Source organism: Toxotes jaculatrix, chromosome 11 (genome assembly GCF_017976425.1).
Source record: "Toxotes jaculatrix isolate fToxJac2 chromosome 11, fToxJac2.pri, whole genome shotgun sequence".
Taxonomy (NCBI): Eukaryota; Metazoa; Chordata; class Actinopteri; family Toxotidae; genus Toxotes; species Toxotes jaculatrix.
Window position 1 is genome coordinate 15,666,879 of NC_054404.1, and position 9,453 is coordinate 15,676,331.

Genomic DNA, 9,453 nt, shown 5'->3' on the forward strand with positions numbered 1-9,453 from the left:
AGCACCACTCGCGCGTCGGACAGCGACAAGCTCCACATCGGAGACGGCATTCACTCGTCTGCAGGTGTCCTCTGGAAGTCACTGTCCTGCTGTCTCACTGCCACTTCTATAGGCAACATTTCTTCTAGTGAGAACACCACGTTGTCTCATTGTAGTTGTGAAGTGATGTTATCTGTGGCTGAAAGGCAGAACAATAAAAAGAAGAAGAAAGGGAAAAAAACCGCTCCACTTGTGGAAGGAAGCTACTGCAGGTCCGCGAAAGAGTTCAGGAGAAAAGCCGCCGGCGCACGGTTTCCTGACACATTTTCTCTCACAGTTGTGGCAATGCAGTTGGTGTGAAGTGGACTGCAGCTTAAATCCAACCTGACGCGCTTCTTTGTGCAAATGCAAGCAGTGGTAGTAGTAGTAGTAATAATAGTAGTATCCTCTGGGTCCCCTGCACCAAAACGCCTCTCCGCTAAAGACCACGGTGACGCTAGAAATCCTGCAACTTACACATTTATGTGTCGCAGGAAAAGCCCGTTCCCGTTATCAGATAAAGTCATTTATCCTCAGCCTTGTTGTGGGAAAGTGCGGAGCTGTAGCCTTCATGTGGACGTTGCATCCTCATCAGTGCATATAGTGTGATGGCTCCGCGCTATAAATCAGGGCAGGGGAGTAATGGGGAAAAAAAAAAAAACATTTAGGCTGTGCAGTTGGAAAAGGAGCATCTCCCCACACAGCGCGTCCTTTACTTGTGGTAGTCCTCAGAAAACAGAGGATTTACATTTTCACTTGAGTGCAGCCGTGTTACCTTGTGTCATGCGCACTGAAGATACTCTGCTCACTGGGAGCCGTGGGCGCAAATGCAGAAACAATGGCACACTCCCGAGCTAAGCTGCTTAAAAAAAAAGTTTCTTAAAGCTTCAACACCGAGTCGAGAAGACAATAAAAATAATCCTAACTGAGAAGTAATAAACAGTCAGTGGCGGTGGAGGAAGTATTCAGATCAGATCCAACTGCAAAAACAGCAACACAACAGTGTAAAAATAGACATAAAAGCAATTCACAAAAGTAGTATTAGCTAATTATACTTCAGTTATTAAAAATATAAACACTCATGCAGCAGGCTCCTGATTATTTATATATATTATGTAGAGATAGAAGTAGCAAAGTATTTGAGTAAATGCACTTCCACTTTACTTTTTACCCCTGGAAATCATAAATAAAAAATAAAATAAAATAAAACAACATGATATAATTATCTTTCCTAAGCATCTGTGTGTGCCTGTTGCACCTGTGACTTTCCAGTAACATTAAGAAATTGGTCGGAGACTGTTAGACATGATCTCACCCTGCTGTCACTGTTTCATTTGATTCAGATGAATAACGATCCACTCGGCGTGCTTTTAAGACCCCAAGAGAGGACTCATCGGTGTCAAGAGGAGAGAGTTTTGCAGCGCACTGATACTTTTTTTTTTTCGGGGGGTGAGAGAGGGAGTAGTTCGGTCGTGCGCCTTTTCCAAAAAACCTAAATCGACAAAAGACGACAGAAGGTGGTCCGGTTTACTGCAGGTCCAGACTTCTTATTGACAGTTTTCAGAACAATAGGCCGCGGATGAGTGAACCTTTACAAGGCACGCGACGAGGCTCAAATGACCGTCCAGAGAACAACAAAGGAGCAACATCCTTCTGGGGTTGGTGGATTCGCAGCGGAGATTCTAACAAAATCAATGACGACCTGGGGCTGCTGATCCATGAAAATACCCCTGAAAATATCGATCGATGCTTTAAAAAGACACCTTATCCAACTGAAGAGGAAGCAGTGATTCTATGTCACAAATCAGCTGTCACTTTAGAGCTTAGAAGTGATGTTTAATTGCTAGAAAATAAAATAAACAAAAATCTAATTTAATGCTATTCCACAAATGCCAAAACAAAAGTGAACCCTTAGAAGAAAAGTTATCAGAGCCCAAATCTGTGTCCACACTGTTATGACAGATAGTAGCTGTTTTTCTAATGAGAAAGTAGGAAGGTGGCTGTATTGATTATGCTTTCTAATCAAGCTAATTGGCTTAGAAATATCAGGGCAGACTGCAGAACAAGGGCCTTATGGGCACAGTTATCTCAGCTACACACTGACTGTCCTTGTCAGTTCTAATCAGTAACTTAAAACATAAGAAAGCGCAGGACAGAGATGTAATAGAAGACGCGGATGGAAACTTCTGTGGTATTGACATGAGGCCCATCCATTTCTTTAATGGCATCTTGAGCTGTTTGAGGTAAATATACTTGAGCACCTGAGCAAAATACAGGCTCTCAGAAGCAACATACAGCATCACAGGTGGTAATGATAAGTAGCAGGAGGAAAACACTGATCAGCTGACATTAAGTGAAATACAGTATGTTCACCCTTCTCTGTCAGTTATATTCTTCACCCACTAATTTCTTTTCAGGGTCGCGTGGGGCTGTAGACTATCCCAGCATGCACTGGGTGAAAGGCAGGGAATTCATTACCAGGCTTTCAGACATACAGTACAGACACTCATTCATACCTCCAGGCAACTCAGAGCCTCTAGTCCATCTGACTGTGGGAGGAAACCAACACAGCTGCAGTAGAAATGGATCCTGGGTCCATTTGTCTTCAGACAACAATAATATCAACCACTGAGACACTGTATGGAGCGTTTTAAAAATCAATATATCGTAGTAAGTTTAGCTGATAACCAAAGTCTGTCTTTAAAGCTGTTAAACATGAAAAACATAAAGCAGTACTTGTCAGAAAGCAAAACATGCCTGCCATATTCCCCTTTAAATGATAAGCTCCGGTGCAGCAGCCATTTTACAGAAGGGCAGGTTAAGTGTTAAATGGTAAATGCACTCAAGCTGTAGCTCCGCACTCACCTTAACTAGCCTATTACAGGAAATACAGAGGGCATGTGGGAAAGACAGAGGGGTGACAATCCTTCAGAGTGCAGCAACGAGGGCTCCTGCAGTGAATAAAGATGAGGAGACAAGGGAGGACACACATCCACTTACAGTGAGAAATGAAAAGGGGAGGGAAGCGAATGAGGGATTTCCTCTCGCCCTGCTGTGCAAGAGCTGCTGCCAATGATCGAGAACATATGGTGAAATCAATCATTTTGTCATTCTCAAATCACTCCGCACACTGCCCTTTAATGGGTAAATATGATCTGATGCATTCCATAAGTTCTACCATGTTAGGTTGACGTGAGCGGCAAAGAGCACACGGCATAGCGCTGAAAGGTGTGAGGGCATATTGATTTAGATCTGGCTTGACATGGCCAATTTGCCCAACACGGTCCTCTGAGATTTGAGAAGAACCAGAAACCTCATTTGTCATGGGCGCCACTGAACGATTGGCTTAACATGACAATACCTGCACATGATGCCAGAGGTCAACACAGCTGAATTTCTGTCCATAATTGTTTTGTTTCATAGAAATAAGTCAAATTACCTACTGGCTCTGTCCATTGTGCTGATCTCGTTATACATGCTGAAATGCTGGGTTTTTCTGTGTCCCTGCAGCCTTAAAAGTACAACTTTGTCTGTTAATAGGAAATTTATTTTCATAACAGAAAAAAATATGTCCATCAGTCAAAGCTATATGCAGAATTTAAGCTTTTGCCAGCCTGCCCTTATTAATCAGCGGTTTTCTTTTTAAATAAACTGTTGTAATCTCTGACACGAAACCTGACAAAAGTGCAAGTCAATCAATAAGTCAGTCCTACAACTTTAATCCAGCTCTTTTGTGCTTGTGTGATTTCTTTGTGTGTGTGTATGTGTGTGTCTTTGTGGCATTTCATTTAAATGACAACCATTTCCTCACTCGTCCCGCTGAGAAGGATTTGCCATCAAGAATCCAATTAGATTTACAGTCCAACAGCAATAGTTCTCCCAGAAAATCCTGCAAGGTGAATTTTTTTTTGGAGGGAGGGAGGGTAGGTTTAAGGTGGTTCATTCAGTTGTGGAACCTGTATTTCATTTTGCTAAAGAAATATATCCCTGAACCCTGTCCAACAGTACACCATTTTCCACTCTACAGGTTTCTTGCCGTCTTGTTGAAAACGTAAAGGCGTTTTTTTGTGATACTTCAGTGGAAGAATCATCTGAGCTGTGTCATCTCAAGAAGAATTACACTGCTTTAAAAATGCTTAAAAAACGTAAATCTTTCTGATTGTCTTCCTATCTTATGTCCACATCCATATCCTGGGCCTTTCATCAATATCAAATATGTGTCACCCTTCAACCTACTTAAAGTCTTTATGCAACGCATACGTTTTTCTGCCGAGTGAGACCAGCTTTTTGTGTGCCCTCTAAATCGTAGCCTTTTGAGAGGATCCTCTCATGTAGACCATATTTCTCACACTCGTGAGCCCAGTCCAGTCAAAACCTGGAGGTGGTGCACACTAAGAGCTCTGGTTGGTTTTAGTTTGCTGCAGTTCTTGTGCATTGTTATACCTTTCAAATCCCTTCACCTTTTCAGCAGCTTGCAGCTCTCAAGGGCAGCCAGAGGAATGGAATTACAAACTAACATATCATAACTTTACGACAAGCTAAATGGCACGAGAAGGAGGGAGGCAGACTTCGAAGTGTCTCAAGAGTATTTTTGTTAACATACTGCCACTTTTAGTGTCATTATCTTTTTATCCAACTGCCACTTCAGACTGGAAAGATAATGTGCGCAAGGAGAGCCAGATGTTTATCTTCCAAAACCATGCTCATGTTAGTGTCATTTGCAGTCTGGAGCTAACTTCTTAAACACATGTATCTTCATGTTTAACTTTGCAGTATGTGTTTCTGAATTAAGTAAAACTAATTATAATGAATGAATGCCTGTCAAAGCACCATGGGACACTGCAGTGTTTTTCTTCTCAGATTCTCTTTATTCCTTAAAGACCACAACACGCCAGACTTACAAAAAAATAACAGTAGGCTGAGATGCAATGAGGGTCTGTTAATTACTGGGAAAAGGATGATTGGATAGTTTCACATCCCCTGGGCTGCATCCCTGGTTGCTATGAATCCCTTGAAGCAGCAAATGTCATGGTCTAGTAGTTTTGCTGTAAAACCCAGCGCTCTGGGATAAATCCAGTATCTCAGCAAAGTCTCACTTCGCACGTTTACTATATGTTTGTTTACCCACAAATGCCAATTCTCCTCAGTGACAGGAAGAAAAGATGCTAGGCACAACCTACAGAAGAAAAGTAATCAGTTAATCCCATCATGGTATAGATTCCTGTTCATGTTGTGTAGGTAGAGTTTCCTCCCACTCGAAACCCACCCACTCGGAAGCAAATCTAACTCTCTCTCCAAGAGTCATTTATCATGATGACAGCCGCCTATAGGTTTTCCTTCTCACCCCAGGCTTTATCTTTCTATTTAACCCCATTCCCACAACTTTTGTAATTTAGATATAAGATGATAGCATTAGAGCGTGATACACAGGAGATATGTTGTACCACACGCGTGCGTGTGAAAACACACACCAACACGTACTGCTAGATTGGCTGTTGCTTGTATCATAGCAAAAGGTGTGGAAATCTACTGTCTGATGGGCTGTGAAATACTGAGGGCATAATTCCCTCTGGAGATGAGTTGTCAGTTCCCCCTTACCTTTCAAAATTTATTATTGCTACTCTCAGTTTTATAGTTTCAAGTTGATTTTCTGATCAAAGTCACTCTGAACACTGTCCTCTTACTTTCCTCATTGATAAAAGACATTAGAACTTAACATCAGCTGAAGACAAAACAGTATAGTTCTCTCTGTAGTAGTAAGATGTAATTACAACACCAGTACCAGGTATCTATAAATGAAACTAAGAATGGTTTTGTAGTGCATTAAAAATACAGTGGTTTACGAAACTGTATCCATATGCTTGGTAGGAAGTCAAATACATTTCCAGTGGCTGTTTGGCGCCATCGGGTTTGTCCTAGAGATTCTCAGGACATGGTTAACTGCTAAAAGACCTTGGGGGAGACCCAGAATATGATGGGGAGATTATATATCTCATTTGGCTTGCAAACGCCTCAGGATCCCTCAGGAGGAGCTGGAAATCGTTGCTGGGAAGAGGGATGTCTGGACTACCTTACTTAGGCTACTGCCACCACACCCTGCTCCTGGATAAGTGGCAGCAAATGGATGAATGGATGGGCTTACATAGCATACTTCTCTGTGTCTCCCCACCTCTGAAACCAAACCTACACTCTTGCAAAATGCAAACACTTAATTGGGATGTACTCCTCCAGCAGGTTTTATAATCCTTAGAATAAAGGAATAGGAAGTAAACCGGCAATCTAAATGTCTTAGTTACAGTCACGGCCCTGACAAACTAATCAAGACACTCACCGCTGCCTTAATCCCTACAAAAAATGATAAATAAAAAATGCACAAAACCATGTTTCGATGCCAAATAAAAGCAGCCATGAAGAGTGAATTAATTCCTCTCCTTAGTCCTAATCTGTGTTTTTTAAAAATAATTTTTATCACAGACTGGATGCTCAGCAGGTGTTGTGAGGTGTTAATGGAATTATACAGTATGTTGTGTTGATGTAGAGCACAGACTAAGAGAAGGAAAAGTCCTGTTGCAGTATATTAAACACGGTCTGATAAGGTGCGTTGCATTCTTAGCAAGCGTCTTAGTCAGCAGATTGTGAAAGCTTGCTGCAGCCGCACAATGCTCTTCATAAAAAATGGATGTGCAACCTCTTTTTCTGACAGTGGTGATTTTTTTAAACTATGAGTTGATGTTTTTCTCATACAGATGCTAGGGATCCAGCCTCCTACAGGTCATGGCCTAGTGATGGGTGAATACCTCACACCCACACATATCGAAATAAATATTTCCTTCACAATGAGACATGAATAACCCCCTAGGATTATGTTGCTATAGTACAAAATAATGGCGTGTACCAAGTCACTGAACATACAGAAAATGCTGATCTAATTCCCATGCTGCAGAAATAATGTTCATTCTGAGAGGAGGCTAAAATAGTGTTAGACTGAAAGAAACAAACACAGTTTTATGCAACTGGCCACAGATTTAGACAATTTTTACATCCTCATACTTATTTTTGGATACTGTGACTACTGTTGATTAGTAATTTCAATAGTAATGAGACATTTAGTATCACTTCACTCTTCAGATGGAAAAAGAGTCGATTTATTACATATGCAAAAGTGAAAATGTGTATAAAAGTGAGAAAATAATTTATGTTTTGGTTGCAAGATCATTGTCAGCACAGCTTCTAAACTCGAAGAGCCTTTTCTCAGATAGGCTGACTTTTTTCTTTTCAAATATACTGTATCTTAAAAACTGATCTGAAAGTGGTGAGATGATGTGAAGATGATTTTCTACCACAACTGTGAGGTTTACAGTTCCAAAGTCCATACCTATAAATGATATTGTCAAACGTGGACTGGATGCATTGGAGCAGTGCTGGCATCAATTTAGATAACCTAAATACAAACGGTCCACAGCATCTTTTAATCATTATTAGTGACTGTGTCTTCCTTGGCACTCATCCAGCATGTAATTCACTTTATGGGCCTGATCATGGAGCCAGACCATGTGCTTTTCTGCAGCCAGGTGAGTGAAAAGGCTATCGTGATGACACAGACACTAGAATAAGACCAGAAACACACAGATGTCATCTGATATAAACACAGAACAAATGGGAAATTTACGTTTGCTCCGAGGCAGAGGGTTGAGACTGAGTGATGCCACATCTGCCCCTATAGGACATGATCAGATTACTCCTCCTTTCTTCTGTAATGGCTTCTGTATCTCAGCCCTACCTCCAGGAGCTCTGGGGGAGTGGGGGGGGGGGGGGGGGGGGACTCACAGCTATCAGCAGGTTTGCTTTCATCCCTTGCCACAAAGAAACATTTTATTACCACTGGTGATGAGGGGGCAAGTAGATAACCCTTCTTACCATGACCCAAAAGAAACTTACCCCTTTCTGTGCATTATGAGGCCAGACAACTGCAACTGTTCTCTCAGCTTGGTTTTTATCACTTCCTATTCAGGACTGCACTATGACAATGATGGACGCACTGGAGACATTTTAATAGGCAAGAGTGATGTTTGTCTAATCACATTGTCAGCAACAGATGAGCCGCTATCTGTGGCGGCAGACGCCTTTTGGTATTCAAAAACATGAAAGTGTATCTAATTGGACACACATTCATGTCAGTGTAGAGGCTAATTGGAACTCACTTGATGGGATTCATGGAGATAAGTGACAAGTTTCAGCTCACCAGTTATTATACAGTGCTGCTTTCTCCTGTTTGGTATTCACACACAACCTATTATGTCTGCATAATAAAAGTGTAAAACAATCAGGGGTGTAACCAGATTTTGGAAATAATGGTGTCATCCTCCATAATGCCCAGTCCCTGATCAGATCATTCTGAACACAAACCAAAAATAAAGCCTCTAAAATGTTTTGTTTGGATTTCTTTCTTTCTTTTTTAATTCAGTTAAACAATTGTTTTTGTTTTGTTTGCATGAAAGTTTCTTCTCCGTCCTTGTTGATCTGGCAACACTTGTGGTTACTGTGGTGCCGTACAATGCTACAGCAAATATTTGAGAAGCAGCTGCTTTGTCAGAAATACAACAGAGTAGCGACTGGTGAGTCTGTTTACAGTGCAGCCGAACAATCTGTCAAAAATAACTGCACAACGCAACCGCCATGTGATCTAAAGCTGTGCCCGGCGCGAGTTTTCCACACTGACAGCAGAGCTTGGAGTTGATTGGCCACGGACAAAAGGAAAACTGCCAAAAATGACAGTTGTCTGTTTCTGCAGACAAATTTTTGATGAACGATTGTAATCAGTGCTAATCAGTATGACAACCACGCATACACTGCGTTTCCTGCATATGTTTCACTGTAAAAAAAACACCTCAAGTTCCACCTCAGGTGAAACAGCAGCAGTAGGAAATGTAACAGAGATGGAAACAGTAACGCTGTATTATATGCATGCATTGTTTTCTGTGAACCTCTGGAGCATCTAAGTAAGTAATTTCAGTCCATCATAAGAACAGCAGATTCTGTCACCAGCAATTCAGAATAATATACAAAGTGGCAATAACAGAATGTAATATTGAATATGGTGCTTCTAATGTCGCTGCAAAATTGCTCATCATAAATAGTATTAAAAATGGAGTTTGATACCATAAAATCTGAAGGGTGGTAACTCTAAAACTATAAAAATGTTTTGTTTTGTTTCTCCACAAATCCAGGACTAACTGCCTGGAGAGAAAACATTGTGTACTTTATCTTTTGGTGACTGAAATCAGCCTAAAAAATATCCAACACAAGCTACTTGATTTTACATATAGAAAGTAAACACCAGTCAGGGCGATTAAACCTCCAAATTACCTGGAACAAAAATACTGAGGACATAATCCCAGTTTCCCCAGTGGTTGCTACAGCCTTAAAAACAATGTA